This window comes from Crotalus tigris, unplaced genomic scaffold, assembly GCF_016545835.1.
Source record: "Crotalus tigris isolate CLP2741 ecotype Arizona unplaced genomic scaffold, ASM1654583v1 scf7180000017550.10884619, whole genome shotgun sequence".
Lineage (NCBI taxonomy): Eukaryota > Metazoa > Chordata > Lepidosauria > Squamata > Viperidae > Crotalus > Crotalus tigris.
In genome coordinates this window covers 4,641,568-4,654,480 of record NW_024096468.1, presented here as the reverse complement: position 1 = coordinate 4,654,480, position 12,913 = coordinate 4,641,568, and the positions used below count along the sequence as shown (strand labels likewise).

General features: G+C 39.1%; 1 protein-coding gene across 15 annotated transcripts in view; it reads right to left on the bottom strand.

The window, feature by feature from the left end:
• NFASC (neurofascin) overlaps positions 1-9,521 on the bottom strand; it is a 163,995-nt gene extending 154,474 nt beyond the window's left edge. For 3 of the 15 annotated variants that reach the window (XM_039341026.1, XM_039341070.1, XM_039341060.1), the window contains exon 1: positions 9,247-9,516. The gene's annotated coding sequence lies outside the window, so the exon portion shown is untranslated. Of the gene's footprint in view, positions 1-9,246 lie in introns of all 15 variants that reach the window. The other 12 variants (XM_039341088.1, XM_039341095.1, XM_039341118.1 and 9 more) reach the window with 6 other exon arrangements.
• Between the last annotated feature and the right edge of the window lie 3,392 nt (positions 9,522-12,913).

The window sequence follows — 12,913 nt, the reverse complement described above, 5'->3', positions numbered from 1 at the left end:
ACTCATAAGGATATTAGGATATTAATCTCTCATTTCCTATCCCATCCACTACAGATTGTGATCGGTATAAAAGTTCTAAAAATTCAAAATCCTCTGCTTTATTTAACCTAACATAATATTTGAAGAAAAAGACCCAATTAACAGAAAATAGATTTGCTTTTAATTATTTAGGATCATAGAAAGAACTGAAAGAGGTTAGCTGGAAATGTTCACAGATTATTTATTTATTTAAATTTATATGCTGCCCAGCAATATTCAAATTATCATTTTTTTACAGTCTATTTCTTTAGCCAGTCACTGTCTATCAATATACCCCCAAATTTTATTTACACTTTTCCATCCAATGCAACCTAAAGTCAGATGCCTCTTTAAGATGATGAAACTATGCTAGGAATTATAATAAGTAACGTAAAAGAACTTTGAGAAACCACCATTTGCCTTATGCCCCATCTACTAGCCTATATGTTTACCTAAAAGACAAAAAGGCAAACTCAAAGGTTTTGTGGAAATGTGCTTTAGCCGTTTTAACCCTGTGATTTTTAAAATGTCTTTGTTTTTATTTTTTTGTTTTACTTTGACATTTTTGTGAGCTACCCTGGGAAAATGTTGATAATAATAGAATATGCATGGAAAATCTGACAGGTTTCCATACTTTCCAAGGCAATGGGCCTTTATCAAATCCAATACTATATATGTCCTAGACCAGGGGTAGGCAACCTTGGCTCTTTTATGACTGGTGGACTTCAACTCCCAGAATTCCTGAGCCAGCATGGCTCAGCTTGGAAACCTCTCCCTTTCCCCTCAGCATGGCTGGCTCAGGAATTCTGGGAGTTGAAGTCCACAAGTCATAAAAGAGCCAAGGTTGCCTACCCCTGTTCTAGACCTAGAGAAAGGAAGTGGGTGAATGATAACAATAGCAATAACACTTATATGCTACTTCACAGTGCTTTACAGGTCTAAGTTACTTACAGAGTCTGCATATTGCCCCCAACAATCTGGGTCTTCACTTTACCAACCTCGGAAAGATGGAAGACTGAGCCAACCTTGCATCTGTCAGAATCAAACTACTAGCAGTGAGCAGAGTCAGCCTGCAATACTGCTTTCTAACCACTGAACTACCATGGCTCTTAAGTGTGTGGAGACACAAATCAATACTTGTGTCAAGCAATGGGATGAAAGTACAAAATGTCAAGGATTCATCTGTGGTGACTCAACACATGCTTTGTCATTTTCACATCCTTACAGTTTATACTGGATGCCTTTTTCTAATAACCAATGGGATCTTGAGAAGACAGCTGGGTAGAGAAGCACTGCCTTAAAAGAAAAGAGGAAGATAAAATAATTGAATCTAAATGCAACAGGGACTCCTCTCCTGTTTTTTTTTAATACATTGCACACTATCATTGTAGAATGGTATTCACATGCATAATCCCTTCATGCACTAAACAGTACAGCAGAAGATTAACCCAGCTTGGAAAAAATAACAAAAGAGAACAGGTGGAAATGACAGACAGACAGGCGGAGTAAGAGACAATGCCAGTCAGATTGATCTCAGGCAATGATCTCAGCACTGCAGCTGCCTAGCTGCTGTCAAGTGGAACAGATCCTCTGCAGGGGATCAGTTAAGCAAAGATGGGTGGGAAATTCTTTAATTAAAACCCAAGTCTTGCAACTTGATCTGCCCAGTCTGTCCATTTTCACCTTAAGAAAAAACTGCAGTGGCAGCAACAGGTATTCTGCATAAGGGAAGGAGATTTCTAGTCATCAGAATCACAGAACAGTATTTTCTCTAAAATCAGCAAATTAAAATATAATTAGTTATAGCACTAATTTTTGAAAGGTCTCATCAAGAACCTGGTTCTAAAACGACAGGGTTCTATTCTTATTAGAGTAGATTCAGGCTTTGATAAACAGAGAAGATCAAGATTACACTGATCATCAGCAAAGACTATTTTCATGGATCAGAAAAATGTACAACGGTTTGGCCCAGAGACAGGACAGGAGATCCAGCCTGTGATCCAGCAACATGGCCAGGCATGTGCAGACAATGGCTGCCACTGTTTTAACAAATCCATAAAGTAGTAAAAGACAACAGAGGATATTGGCTTGAAAATATTTTCTTGGTTTTTCCACAAAGGAAATATGTTTTTTTTTGTTTACAAAAGAAGAGACAAAAGCCACAAATCCCACAAAAATCATTTACTGCCGCTATATGGGCTGCTGTTAGTGTCCAAATACATCTCCATAATAGATACCATTTTGCCTGCAAGACCTCCCTATCTAAAGTTTTCTGGACATCGAAAAGAACGCATGGAGGACAAAGTACAGTACAAAGATTTCTTCTCTCCCAAATTTCTTCCATATAATGTGCTCTAAACCGAGTTTGGTGTAGTGGATACGGCATCAAGCATTATTGGGAGACTGTTATTTCTAGTCCTCCTTGGGCACAAGGCCAATTGGGTGACTTGGGTCAGACACTTGCTCTCAGCCCTAGGAAGGAAGCAATGGCAAACTACTTCCGAAAAAAAACCTTGCTAAGGAAATTGCAGGGACTTGTCCAGATAGTTTCTGAGAATCAGACATGATTGAACAGAAGTTTTAAAAAAAGCCAGGAAGGGAAGAAGTTGTTTTTTTTTAATCTTGCATGAAGTTTTACAGATAGAAGTAGGTTCTAGTCATTTCCAGTTTATCATCCAGCCAGGCATAAAGTGAATTATTAACCTAATTTCCCTGCAATCTCTTCCTGGAAGTGGCTTCAGGAAATGCTGGAAGAGCTAACCAAATTGTAAGAATCCTTGTGTCCGTGTCTTCTGCCTCTTCATGATTTCCAGAATTGTACAGTATTGGCATAGTTCAGATCTCACAGGTCAGAAGGGGGCAACCTTTGGTATATTACATTGCTGTAGTTGTTCTTAATTATTCTAGTGAAGGTACATGACAGTACACTGGCATTAGGGCATCAAGAGAAGTTACAACCTGAACTCTCTCCCCTCCTTTCTATGTACTTGTTCATATTTCTAGATTCATTCATTGGAAACTTAACACAACAATTTAATTGCATTTACTGCATGAAATAATGCTACAATTTAGTGGCTTGTGTTTGAATTCTGAAGTAGCTCTAAGGCCACAATATGCAAATTACGTGCAGTTCACAAAGGGTCTATATCTTTATGATTTTATTAAATTAAAGCTAGGAAAAAAGTTAAGGCTATTTAAGAAGCTTAGAAAAATTACATGCAATTCACAACTGTTCATATTTATGATTATGTTAAATTAAAGCTAGAAAAAAGTTATATTTAATAAGCTAACAAGATTTCAGTCAGAAATCTTTCCCACAAGATGCTACAAAATACTATTTAACAGGTGATGCTAATCGGGACTTTTGTATATACAAAACATGTATTCCATTGAGTTGCCCTGCAAGATTCAAGGAAATACTCAGACTGCATGGACCTTTTTATCTCTCTTGTGAACACAGAAATGTTAATTTCCAGAAAAAGTTTTGTTACAAAATCGCAAGGCTAGTTTAATGCTAAACTGAGTATTAAAGATGCACAAGCTGTCACAAACAACTTAGGTATACTACATCAAGAATAGTACAGCATGTATTCCCTAAAGTCATCATCTATATTAGTACTTCTAAGAAAGTGAATGTCTATTTAAGCAAATGTTCCAGTTCCCCAAGTTTCACAGATCAAAAGAAGAAAAGAGGTTAGCCTGTATTGTGTTATAATGCAGCACTACATTTTGCAATTACTTTACTTAATATAGGACAAAGGAATTCCACAATCTTATTTGCTATTATTAGTACTACTTTAACTTTACCAAAGAGCACCAAGTAAGCAAATCGGCTATCTTGAATTCTGATATAGATTCTCAGCATTTGCTATTAAGATGCCTCAGACTAGTCTCCCCCTGCCCAGTGCCTTCCAGATCTATTGGGATGCAACTTTTGGAGGATACTATTTTGAGGAAGATCTATATAGGCTGACTCTTATTTTGGGTGTAATACTGTTATTTCAGGTTCTGAACAACAACAAAATACATACCCACAAATTATTAGCTACATGACTATACATCACAGATTAAATTAACTTCCAACCCTAAATATCTTGCTAAACAAGTATTGAAGGAGTCACTTTTTGGTTTAGTTAAAATATTTTGAGCCTGCCTATTATTCAGATGCAGTCCCTAAAAAGAAAGATAAAACAATCATGCCAAGTAAAATAAATAATACTTTTAAAACATAACAACAATTGAGGCATTTCTAGGTTAAAGGGCATGGTTAAGGGGTAGATGATAAATCCTAGATACAAGAGGAAGAAGCCAGATCTTCCTTAGTGCCAAAAGATAAATACTGTAGGTGCAAGTTTAGCCTCCTCAAAATCAACTGTAGCAATAGAGAAGGTTTCCTCATGTGTTCTCTCATAAGATGACTCTCCCAGCTGTGGGACACTGGGTTGACTCCTTGTTAATCTTGTATGGTAATTTTTGGGGAGAGGGGCTCTCTTAAATATCAGGATCCTAACCTCTAAAGCAGACATGTCAAACACAAGGCCCGGGGCCCGGATGCGGCCCGTAAAGTGGTTTCTTGTGGCCCGCGAAGTCACCCTGGAAACAGTGAGGGAACGGCCCCTGCTGCCTTGGCCCTGGCCCAGGCCGGCCGGGAGCCAATGTACAATTTTGTGATGGCCATCTATGCTGAAAGGCATTCAGTCTTAGCTCCACAAGGCTGCCCGGAAACAGCGAGGAACCAGCCCCTGCCGCGTCGGCCCCACCCCCTGGGTGCATGCTGGTGAGGTGTCACCCTTTGTGAGGAATGAAGAAATGGACCATGCCTTGGCACTTGCCCTGGTCCCATCCCCTTCTACCAGAGACCCCCAGAATTGTCCCACTCCTGCCCAGGCCCACACAGGCACCCTTGACGCGAACGATATAGAGCTGGCCATTCCCACCCAGTAGGCCACACCCACTCCAGCCACACCCACCCAGTAGGCTGCACCTACCCTGGCCACACCCACTCAGCCCCCCAAGGGCAACCGCACTGCTGATGCGGCCCTCAATGAAATTAAGTTTGACACCCCTGCTCTAAAGGCTTTAAAGAAAACCAGTTTGATACAGTATAGTGTTTAAGGCATCAGACTAGAAACCAGGGAAACCATGAGTTCTAGTCCCACTTTAGGCACAAAGCCACATGGGTGACTTTGGACCAGTCACTTTCTCTCAGCCCTAGGAAAGAGGCAAGGGCAAATCACATCTGCAAAACCTTGTTAAGAAAATTGCAGGGGCTTGTCCAAGCAGCAGCTATGGGGGTGAAGCTTTAATTCCTAATATCCCGAGATGTCATTAGAAGCATTTGGGCATCCAGTTTAGGACTGAAAGAACACTTTAAGATAGATAAAGCTGTTCCATATAAACTACCCACTGTTTTGAATTTTCATCAAAGGTACTTATAGACTATATTTAAAATTCTATGTCTTCGAGTACTTGTTGTCTCCTGGTAACTGCTTGGACAAGTTCCTGCAGTTTTCTTGGCAAAATGTTTGGAAGTCGCTTTGTCTTCTTCCTTTGTCTGAGAAATAGTGACTGCCCTAAGATTATCCAGCTGGTTTTGTTCCTAAGTCTTTGAGATTTATCTCTGTCACGGGGCACTTGATTATCTGTGCTTGGTTCAGACACTATGACTCTTCATGAAGCAAGACCTTCTTGGCCACAGTAGTCCATCCTGTAATAACCTTCCTTTTAGATTACTACGATATACTCTAGGGAAACCAGTTTGGTGGTTAAGACATAAAACTAAGAACCAGGAGACTAGGAGTAAAACTACTGGACTACTGTGGCCATGAGGTCTTGCTCCATGAAGAATCATAGTGTCTGAACCAAGCATAGATAATCAAATGCCCCATGGGCCCCATATGACAGAGATAAATCTTGAACTATACAAAGGCTACATACCTGCTTCTTCAAGGGGACTGAAACTACATCCAGACTTACCCAGCTTCTAGCTTATAAGACCCTAATTCCCAGTGTTTATGATTTACTGGGAATCATTATCTCTCACAATCAGTTACTCTCTAATAAATACATCATTATTAACTGTAAGTCACCTATTTTTCAGTCAAGATTCCTAAACCTATTTTTTCTTTAGTTATGTTCCCAAGCCTCCTAGGAAATTGCTACTCCCTCCTCAAAGGTTCAACACAATATCATAAAAAGTATTTGCCCCCATTTTAATAGAAAATAACATACATAGCTTAGATTTGAACTAAGGAGCCCTTGATGCTCTCTGAGCTTGGTTATTTGCTTGTAGAAGTTCCATTACCCAAATAGGCAACATCATTCTTGTGAGTGCGGGGTTTGCTCCATGGTGTTTTCTCTTTCCCTGTATCCTACAGTCTTATCATGTAGTAGGAAGGTGAGGGAGAGAAATCAGATCTATTAAAACTACACAGAAGAAATATCATTTCACTAAGCACAATGTTAGCCCTGCACACTATTCTGTGTCTTCAAAATCTCTTTCAATATTAATTAAAGAGGCCCTGTTATCTTAATATAAGTGCTCTAAGGTCCAACAGCAAGAAGTTGGAGAACTTTTTGTTAGTCAACAAATAACTATAAAACAAGAGGTTTAAATTTGAGTTGGAACAAAAATATTTCAACAATGAACTGATGCATCTTTTGATGGTGTGTTAGTATCAGGTAATTCTGACAACTAGTTTCCTTCCACTAGTATTGGCTATGAGCATGTACAAGAATGCAAAAGTACTTCTGATGCACACACCAAAAATAACTGAGTTTGCACTGTTGAATCTCTGTAAGAAAACTAAGGATAATTCTAAGATGCTGTTGGTTCCCCTCTCCCGTACCTTCATTTCCATATTAATAAATCAGTGCTAAAGTCTATGAAAATGCTGAGGTAATATTAGAGCCTGTACTTCTGAATGTCAGTATTGCACATACTAATGGTACAAGAAGGCCTTCTTGTACCCATCTTGTGGATAAGGCTGGCCAAAGGGTTAATTAGGTATAAATACATAATTTCCAAAATAAGAAAGCATTAAGAGATGTAATTTTTAATTTTTTACAGTAAATATTTTACCTAACATGTCCAGTTACAGGGGTATATAAAGGTTGAACTAAACTGACTTTTGTCTAAGAGGTAAATATGTATTTTACTATCTCTCATCAAAATCAGTGCTGATTTTAAAATCCCCATATTAATTAAAATTTGCCACACATTTTTCATAAACAGTATTGCTAATTCATCATTAATTGCTGGATACAGTGAGACCCAATTCAGTAATGTTGTGATGGGTATGGATCAGATGGGTAGACTCTTTTCATTTCCAGAGTTAAAACACCAAAATTATTTTTATTGCTGTCAACTTCCCGACCACATTTCAGCTAACAATAATAAGCCCATTTTCTGTGCTCTACTGACATATTTTGAGAAAGTTGTTCCCCTATGTCAAAGTGTCTCAACCTTGGCCACTTTAAGATGGGTGCACTTCAACTCCAAAGCTGGCTATGGAATTCTGGGAGTTGAAGTCCACCCATCTTAAAGTGGCCAAGGCTGAGAAACACTAGTCTGTGATATGATAGCTGCCTTTTTACATCCAAAGGAAACCCACACTACACCCTCAGCTAAGCAACATTGCTGCACATAAAGAAAGATGCTAAAGGCTGACCATGCCGCAATTAGATCTTTCACTTCCTGATGACTCTAATGGAACTGAAGAACCGGACATGCTGGGAGCAGAAAAGTACAAATGATTCAGCACTTTCACCTCTTAATCAATACCACATTAACTAAGTTAGCATGTGCTAAGATCACATTTTTTAAAAAACCACATAGCTTTGATTCTAGCTAATCATAATTAACATGGTCACATGTATTGTTCCACCCATTGCTAACTTGAAAAAAAATGTTTCACCAGCATCTTGTTTAGACTGAGGTTAGTTCTAAATGTTTCAGAAATATGTCCTGGACTCTTGTCCCATAACAGTTTTTCATAAATCACCAGAGACCCTTTATGGATTAAATTTTAGAAGTGGAGGCCTCTGTTCCTTTTTTTGTCAAAGCATTCGGGGTTGCTCAGACAGAAAAATGGAGATACTCATTGTACCACACCTGATCCAGTGGATGCAGAGGCAAAATAAAAAAGAAAGAGGTTGCTTTCCGATATAGTCCTTGCTACTTCCTTTTCTGTATTTTGAGTCAGGGCCAAGTTTCAAATTCAAGATCTGTTAATTTACTGTAATCCTGAAAATCCCAGTCCCTTCTCACATCTCCTTTTAAAACATACATATATACACATAAACGAGAATTAAAAGATGGAGCATGCCCATTCACAGCAGCTGCATCTTTGTCCTCGGTGGATGGTTATCTACTCCTGCACCCCAAGGGTCTCTTCAGCAAAGAAAAAAGGAAAAAAAGAAATAGAGGGGGGGAGGGAGAGAGAAGAGAAAAAAAGAGAATTAGAAAAGGAGAAAAAGAGAAAAGAAAACCATGGTGTCCAGGCCTTCCAAATATCAGAGGAAAAATAAAAAAGAAAGAGATTGCTGCCTGATATCATCCTTGCTATTTCCTTTTCTGCATTTTGAGTCAGGGCCAAGTTTCAAATTCAAATTTTGCATATATGTTGGGAGGCTGAACCACACAGAGAGAACTTTCTCAAAAAATTAAAGAGACAAGCTTCCTTCCCAAAGCAATCCGGTGGCTTCTATCAATCCCCACCAACCAAGGATGAAAAGCGGGCCAGATTCCAGATTCTCAAGCCTCTCAGTATCTACTGATGCTGAAGCCTATCACCACCACCCTAAAACTGCAACTCCAGTTCAATTCCACCCCCCCCCCCCGCCGCATCCCCTCCAAAAGCAAACTCTTAACGTCTTTGCTGGGCAGCAAAGGAGATTCCTCGTCTCAGGGGAGCAGCCGCTTGGTTAAGTGAGGAGCTCATTCATGAAAAGGAGAGACCAGGCTGCAGCGGAGGCCACGGGGGTGGCGGTGGGGTGGCGGTCGGGGCAAGGAAAAAAAGAGCGAGCGGACTCAGGACCGAAGAGTGGGACCTTGGTGGTGGGACGGGAAACCCCTCCCTGGGTCTGCCATCGATGCGAGCCCACCGACAGCCTCTCTTTTCTCCTGCTGCCCGACTGGGCCACAACCAGATGACCGAAAGGTGCTTTCTTCTGTGTCCCTGTCTGAAGCTGCCCCTCCGTGCAGCAACGGCGGCATCCCTTCCTTACCTGGCCGGCAGCCGCTACCGCCGTTCCCGTTGAGCTTCCTTTTCCTTTCTCGTCTGGAAGGCTGGTTCGAGGTTGCCCCAAATACCCTATTCCCGATCAGAACCAGCCGCCGAGCTAGGGGACTTGGCTGCCCCCGCCGCTTCACCGAACAGCTCCCATCCTTCTGCAGCGCCTTCCTTCCCAGACTCCCGCATTAGGGCAGAGACTATCGAGCGCGCTGCCGAGTGGCCGCGTGCGCGGCCCCGAAGAGCAAATTCCGGGGGCGCGCGATGGGTGGCTGGGAGTGCGCCAGCGCCGCTTCCTATTCAACTCAGCGGCACGTGAGGGTCCTTCTTGCTCACTTTTCTACCTCCACCCCCCCCTCCGCCTCCTCCTCCTCTTCCCATCTGGAGAAATTAAAAGAGTGGCCTGGCGATCAATAATGGACCTCGCAGAAGGAGCAGGGGAAGAGTGCTTGCTTATTAAAAAGAAAAAAAAAGAAAGTCGAAGCAGCGCAGGTTGTTTTCACCCTACCTTTAACCAAGACAAAAATTAAGCAAATGCATTTGGCACAACGTGCAGAACTTGTCACACTTAGGATACTACAAGATCTTAAATTGACTTTTGTTATAGCCATTCTCAGATACAGTATTTATAAACATTTAAAATGTTCATATAGTTCTGATTTGAATTTCTGGTTAATTCTTTTTCCCTTAAAGCTATAATCTAAATATTTAAATTTGTCTTGCTGCATAATATATATACAGGTTATACATAAAATAAACAATATACAGTTGTTTAAACTACTTAGGTCAAACTATCTTCTTTTTGATGTCATATCACAGTCAAAAGATCCTTATGACTGTGAATGTATTTTATTAAATCGTGATGATTTTGCTGATGTACCTTGGAATTATGTTACTAAAAAGGTTTTAATTGAAACTTGGTTTCTAAAATTTTCTGAATACTTTGGAGGGTTGTTTTAAAACATGTCCATTTCATATAGTAAAATGTTCTTTTTGCATAATAGCATTTTCAGCACTTACTATATGATTTATCAATATTGGCAATTATTGACAATTGTACACCATTGAAATATTTTGTACCAATGTTCTCTTAAGTTGTAACCTGAGTTACCAAATCTATAATTTTATAGATTTGTTCCATAGTTTTTCCAATTGTTCTATCGGTATTATTTCTTTAAAGTTTTGCATCCATTTTATCATACAGTTTTTTATTCTGTCTCTGGACAAACTCTAATCCAGTGGTTCTCAACCTTTTTAATGCCGCGACCCCATAATACAGTTCCCAATGTTGTGGTGACCCCCAACCACTTATACATCATCGGGTGCCAGGGCATGGCCAAAGAAAAGGGGAAAAAAATGGTGGACAGCCTTGTTTGGCGACCCCCGTGAAATGGTCGTTCGACCCCAAATGGGGTCCCGACCCACAGGTTGAGAACCACTGCTCTAATCTCTCTCTCTTCCAATAATTTGTAACTACATTAATCATGGTACATTCTGGCTTTTGCCAAGTAATTCTTGCTGTGTTTGCACTCTGTTCATGGAATCTGAATGGATTATACCTGCATAAGTTTTTTTCACATGATAAGCTGGTGACATTTTACATATTCAAATTTATTTGTACTCCAAACAGAGACATCAGCAGAGGACATCAAAAAAGTCAAAATGGTGGCTACAACTACACTATCAAGCCAGTCCTGCTTTTATTTGTGCTATTGGGGTGTGGATCTATATGACTATGGGCACTATCTTGACTTGTTTATCCTTCTTCATAGATGTCCCCAAGTCCACATCCATGTATTTTTGTCTTCGTTATATCTTTTGGACAAGATTGGGCAAGATGAACAAGGCTTTCAGTCCAAACTAAAATGTGTATATATTAAATGGCTCAGGCTTCAATTTGCTGAACAAAATATATACCATATAACATTTCTGGTACCATCTTTTAGCTTGATGAAGCAGAATAATTAGTTTTTTGCACTGCTTATGTGTGATATATTTGTGCAAAATGTGACTTCATATGGTAAAATCTAAGATAGGTCAGTTCTAAATTACTTCCACCCTGAATTTACTATGTAGTAGTTTTAAGAAATTCTTAGTATTTACTGTATTACTTCAAATAATGAAACTCAAAACAAGCTCAGATTAAGACATTGGTGAAAATGCTCTGGTAATGAAAGAAAACATTAATTTAAATAAGGCTTTTTAAAAGGAATTAAAATGGGAAAGGTTTGTAATCCAATTTTATTATAATAGCTCCTACATTTCTCAAGGAAGCTCACATTCTAATCACAATCAGTCCATAATCCAATTGTCAAAGATTTCTGTCACTTAGTTCTACTGATCTCTGTGGAGCTAAATCAGCTTAGTTAGATGAAGTTTATATTGGCTGTTAAGGTGCCTCGAAATGTTTTAATAATTATGTAGAAACCTCTAGCTTCCTAAAAACCTTTACTCAAAAGCAAATTCCACTGAGTTCAAGGATATTAACATACTGCTAAAAATATAGGACTGGGTCTTAGTATTTGTTTAAACTAGGGATGAATTTAATCGAATTTCTAATTAATTACAGTTACATAAATGCTATGTACAGTATAAAATAGGTTGTTTGATTTTATTACAGTAATATGATAAATATTTTCCATACATCATTATGTCTGGAAAGCATTTTTGGGTTCACTATCATATATCAACTTATTTTATAATGCATTTATCCCTGTAATTTCAGATTTATAGATCTGAAATTTTGCCCCTAGCTTAGAACTTTTGGATTAATTTTGGGAGAAACAGAAGTCACTGAATTACGAATCCTAAGATTCTTTATTATCTCCAAGTGTTGCTTGGAGTTATAGTTCAGTCAACAATTGCATTCTGTTAGTAGCTAAATATGAAGTAAGCAGATGTTAGATTTAGCAAACATATATTTATTTTTAAATTAAATTAAAAAGCAGTCATAACTTTCAGAACCTTTAGCCAGCAGCCTGATAATGGGATTGAGATCAGTCACTGTACTACATCAGTTTTTTCCCTTAACTTCAGTGGAGGAGGAAAGAGAAGGAAGGTTTTGTTCATTTTAAATTCACTGGATAGAGAAAGGACAGCTCCACTTTCCCCTTGTTTCACTCTTACCTCTCCCCCATTTAGGATTACTGTCTCAAAACTAAATTAATATGTTGTGGGTTTTTTTGGCACTTTAGAAGACAAAGTGGTCTGTGTTGTGCTATTGTAATGCTAGCTCTTATACTAGACCACTGAGAAAGAAGGCAAGATTTTTAAATTAATCTTAGCTGTCATGAATCAAGGCAGGAGTGAGTCAAGTGATGGAAACATGGGTAAGTCAGTATTTAATATGGGAAAGAACATTATCAATTGCAGCTGTGCACAATACATTAGTTAATAAAAATCCAAAGATGCCATGGAAACTTTACAGTTGCAGCTTTCTGGTTATTTTTGCTGCCTCACACAGCTTATTTAGACCTTTGCAGTCTTAGCAGAGGCAGCTGTTATAAGCAACACAAAATCAGCCCATGCATATGACAAAGAAATCAGAAGTTGCTGCCATAGAGATAGGAATAAACTGAGCTCTTACTCAGCAACATTTATTACATCTATTTTTATAAGGAAACATAAAGCTAGATAGGCATACCGACAGACACAGGACAAGT